Here is a 5,008-nt window from a genome sequence, read left to right as displayed (position 1 = left end):
ATTAAGTCTGGGTTAAGTTTAAGCTTATTAAAAGTTCAGACTCAACAGGAATGTTCTTAATGTTTTCTCTGAATACTGTGTGGGTGCCTCAGTTTCCCCTGCAAGGTGCCAACTGAAGGTGTTGGGACAAAGAGATCAGGTGGCCTCCTTGTCCGGAAGAGAGACACAGGCCAGAGGAGGGAGTGTCAGTTTGGAGCTGGCTCGGGAAATGAGGAGAGGCCCAGAACTTGGGTCTGGGCTCTCCACCCCCCCAAGATGGACCTGACTGAGGGGTCCTGTTTTCTGTACCTACAAGCTCTGCTTTAGACCGTGTTCCTGTCGTCTAATAAACCTTCTGTTTTCCCGGCTGGCTGAGAGTCACGTCTGACTGCAGAGTTGGGGTGCAGGGACCTCTGGCTGCCCCAGGACCCCACCTGGGCGGACTCCCTGCGGAAAGTGCACGGTGTGGACGGGCATGCTGAATGCTCCGAGGTCAGACCCAGGCAGGTGTAAGCTCAGAGAGAGGAGGCTCCCCCAGAGTCCTGACTGGCTTTGAAGGAGTGGTTCCAGAGCATCCCACCATGCGCTTCCCGGAAGTCTGCGCAGGCACTAACACTCCCTCCTCTGGCCTCTGTCTCTTTTCCAGGCATTAGGAGGTCACCTGATCTCTTTGTTCTCCAACACCTTCAGTTGGCACCTTGCAGGAGAGCGGCCCAGGCCATCAGTTGTCCGGAGACAGGGTTTCGGCCATTCTCTGTGCAGACACCATCACACTGGCCCTCTCGGGCTTTGCAACAATCACACCACCTAGATCCTTAAGAAATGCATAGGGGAAACTGAGGCACCCACACAGTATGCAGAGAAAACATTAAGAACATTCCCACTTCGTAACACCTGTATACAACTAGTTATATATTTTAAAGGGTGTAAAATAATCAAGTATTGTGCTAAACACAATGATACTCCAAACTGACCACCACCTTTAAGTTGTGTGTTTTTCCCCTCAGATGAGGGCTCTGGGGTGGGGCTGGGGATGAGGGGTTCATAGTGCAGGAGGGTGCTCAGAGCTGGGGCTCAGGGTTGGGGTGCTGGGGGCGCAGGCTCTGGGGTGGGGCAGGGCTGGGGATAAGGAACTTGGGGTGGAGACAGGCTGCCCCAGGGCTAGGGCCAGAGAGGACTCAGCCCCCCCTTCCCCCTCCCTGGCAGCAGCAAGCTCCAGGGGAGGGACCCCTCCTCTTCCCCCACAGCACACTCACTCTGCACCACGGTCACTGCACATGCTCCTAGGGCCTCTCTCAGGTCCAGAAAGCCCACTTGCCTCCCCTATGGTGGGTACCGGGGGGTGGTGGTTGCCATCACGTGTGGCCTCCCCTGCTGCTGCCCCTCACCATAGCCTCACTGGGGATGGGGGATGGGGCTGCCCCTTGCCCAGCGTGGGGCAGGAGTGGGGTCTGCAGTTTGGTGGCTGTGGGGGGGGGGGGCAGGGTGTCACAAAATTCACCCAAGCCCCAGCTTCTGAAGTCTAGGAAGCCCCCCTCCCCAGTGGCGTAGCCAGGTTCTAACATCAGAGGAGTGAACACATAAAAAAAGGTGCCCCCGACATATCAAATTACTAATCAGGTAGTAGGGTTTACAATGTTCTAACAAGAGATTATGCTATGACCATTATCCAGTCAACTTGCACACTACTATTTTGAATTAGTGATAATTCACAGAGAGAGAAAGAAGAAAGCTGAATTTAGAGAACAATGATTAACCAGATTCCTGGTTATTCACCAGCCACTTTGCTCCAGTCCATAGCACAAAGCACCATAAACCCAGTAGAATCTGGCCAAGAGACTATTCACCTCAAATTGGCATCTGCTACACTCCCCCCCCCCCCATTCCCAGTCACCACTGTTCAGGAAAAAGAACAGGAGTACTTGTGGCACACGGCTGCTACTCTGAAACCTGTCACTGTTCAGGAGATAGCCAAGTGAAAAGGTGGCGTGGCTGAAGCATTTAGCAGGCAATTGAAAACTAGTCTAGAGTCTGTACAGTCCCTGAGAACACTGCTTCATTCTGAGCACTGGGGCTGCAGCTAGTCAGCAGTGAGACTGAGGAGACATAACTGGCACCTTAAAGCACCTTTACCCTCCTTCCTTCACAAGCTGCACTGAGCACAGTTTCACAGCCCGGGGCACAGCACTGGGGGGGTAAGTACGGGGGGGGGGGGCAATAACCCAAAGTCGCTCCTTTGCCTCCTGGTCCTGCCGCTCTCTCAGCCCCCTCCGCTGAAGAAATACCATGAGAAAAAAACATCCCCCCTCCCCCCCCTTTTCCTTCCTTCTCCACCAGCACCAGCTGGGCTTCAGAGCCCCCTTCCCTGCCGTGGCCACCTCGCTATGTATGGGGCTGCCGGGGACCAACGGGGCTGCTGCTCCTCAGCCCCCCGCCGCGCTGGGAGGCTGCGCTGTCACCCCTTCCGCTCCCGGCAGAGCCCACCCCGGCTTAGACAGTGGCGTAGCCAGCTTCTCAGTGCAGGGGGAGCAACCATAAATAAGGCGCTCCTCCTCTGGCCACGCCCCTCCTTGGCTCCTCCTCCGGCCGCTCCGCGCCCCCCCCCCCGGCTCCTCCGGCCACGCTGCGGCCATGCTGCGCCCCCCCTCGGAGGGGCTTGGTGGGGGGGCGGGCGCTGCTCGCTTCTTCCGGGGGCTGGGGGGAGCGGAGCAGTGGGGCGGGCAGCAGCTGGCGGGCAGATCCTCTCTCCCCGGCAGCTTCCTGGTTCCCTCGCCCGGGCAGCCCAGCAATTTTTTCAAAAGCGGAGCCTGCCGGGCCGCCGCTGGGCTCCTGCAGGCAAGGGGGGGGCAGCACGGCCGGACTCCGGAGGAGCCATTGTGGGGGGCGGCGGGCGCGGCTGGAGGAGCAAAGCGGCCGGGCTCCTCAGCCATCGTGTCCCACGCTCAGCACGGCCGCCTCCTGCCGCGGCTCAGGGCTCAGCGGCCGAGCGCTCCGCAGCTGGCGGGCAGATCCCCTCACCCCGGCAGCTTCCTGCTTCCCTTGGCCCGGCGATGTTGGGGCCGCGCTGAGCATGGGGCGCGATGGCCGAGGACCCCAGCTGCCTGCCGTCCCCCCCCCCCCAATGGCTCCTCCGGAGTCCGGCCGTGCTGCCCCTCAGACGGGAGGAGCAGGAGGCGGGTCAGCAGGACGGCAGGAATCAGGGCAGACAATCCCCCAGAACGGGTGGTTTAGTTTATAACTAGATTCAGCTTTTGCTGCACCATGCTGCTTGACCAGAGGCCAAACACAGCCCCCTTTAGGCATTCCAGGCCTTGGCTCCCGCCCACACAACCAGCTGTAATGTAGTGAGAGGTTACTGAAAACCCAGTGCACCACATGTGAGGCTCTTACTAATCCCAAAGGATCAGACACTTACCCCCAGGTCAATATGTATCTCAGCCCTTACCCGGATATCACGCTGCCAGCCAATCCTTGGTAAACGAAGATTCGTTAATACCAGAAAAGAAGAGCGTTATGAATGGTTAATAGATCACATGCACACAAATGGTTGCAAAGCCCTTAGATCAGAGGCGTGGCAGCGAGGGAATAGATCGCTGGTTTGCAAGCGTCTGGTAACTGGCAAAAGATTGGGCGGTCCTCGGTCCATTGTTCAAAACACCCCTTTTCCTTGTAAATCCACAGCCCGGAGAATCGGAGCAGGATGTCACAGCTTGCAATTCAGAGCCCAGCCCAGGTGCATGGAAAGTTACCGGCCCAATCTGGAGTCCAGGGTCACATGAGCATGGGACAGTTACTGGTAAAAGCTGGCGTCTTAGGTCACATGACCTCATCCCATGTCCTTGCACGGTTCGCTGAATCACGGGGGCAGCCAGCACTATTCATAACTTCCGATGCAAAGCTGCTACAGGCCTATAAACAGGATCATCCTACTTAGCAAAGCGTCACTTTCCCAGTGATACCTTCCAGGATATAGTGCAAGATTTAGTGCAACTTTGTAACCATGGGGACGGCACTGGTGTAACTAGTCATCACCATTACACAAGGTCTTCTCCTCCCTTGCCAGGAAATCCCCAAATCAATCCCCCCCGCCTTCAAGCCCCGTTTTCTACCCCCCAATACGGAAAAGAGTTTAGAGCTGCCCGGGCTTTGCCGTTGCCGGCTGTGAAACGGGGTCCTGGTGCAGAGCCGTTGATGCACGGATTGGGGTTTGGGGCTGGGGGAGGTATGCGGGCGATACAGCCAGACACACCTATGAGTGCTGCTCCGGGGCAGCTGTGGGATGCCCAAGGTGCACTTGCTGTCATAGGTGAGGGTCCCACATTCCCACGGCATCTCCAGGAGCCTCTCTTGTTTCATTTCCCGGCCCCTGGCTGGGGGCGCAGCCTGCGATAACGGGGAGATTCCTGCAGCCCCAAAGCACTGCTGCCACCAGGATCGGGCATGCTTCTAGGTAAATCTTTGTTCTTCGTTTAATAAACCTTCTTTGGGTTTTTTTTAATAGGGGCTCACGAGTGCTGCCTGGTGCACCGGCGAGGGGGGTCAGGGAAAACTGGAGTAGACTGTACCTGTGGGTGCCGCTGATGTAGCATTTCTGTGAGTAGCCAGAGTCAGGAGCAACATTCCCTCTAATTCGTTACGTCCGTGTGCGGAGTGAATTTTGTTCTGGGCACCAATATGGAGGGGATGTGTGGCGGGGGTGGGGCTGAGGGGTTCGGTGTGTGGGAGGGGGCACAGGGCTGGGGCAGAGGATTGGAGTGGGGGGGACTGAGGGCTCCGGCTGGGGGTGCGGGGTCTGGGGTGTGGGAGGAGGCTCAGGACTGGGGCAGAGGGTTGTGGTGTGGGGTGTGGGCTCTGGGGTGGGGCCGGGGATAAGGGGTTTGGGGTGTGGGAGGGGTTCAGGGCTGCGGCAGAGGGTTGGGGTTTGGGGGGGTGAGGGCTCTGGCTGGGGGTGCAAGCTCTGGGTTGGGGCCAGGGATGAGGGGTCTGGGGTGTAGGAGGGGGCTCAGGGCTGGGGCAGAGGGTTGGGGTG

The 5,008-nt window shown here is 58.1% G+C and overlaps 1 long non-coding RNA gene across 1 annotated transcript in view; it reads left to right on the top strand.

Moving 5' to 3' along the window:
• The first annotated feature begins 4,522 nt into the window (after positions 1-4,522).
• The window catches only part of LOC113409174, a 2,426-nt gene continuing 1,940 nt past the window's right edge, over positions 4,523-5,008 (top strand). Inside the window, exon 1 of the long non-coding RNA XR_003370464.1 lies at positions 4,523-4,572. This is a non-coding gene — a long non-coding RNA (uncharacterized LOC113409174). The remainder of the gene's footprint in view (positions 4,573-5,008) is intronic.

Source organism: Terrapene carolina, unplaced genomic scaffold (assembly GCF_002925995.2).
Source record: "Terrapene carolina triunguis isolate 2854851 unplaced genomic scaffold, T_m_triunguis-2.0 Scaffold30475, whole genome shotgun sequence".
In the NCBI taxonomy this organism is placed as follows: domain Eukaryota; kingdom Metazoa; phylum Chordata; order Testudines; family Emydidae; genus Terrapene; species Terrapene triunguis.
This window is presented reverse-complemented; position numbering and strand designations above follow the sequence as displayed.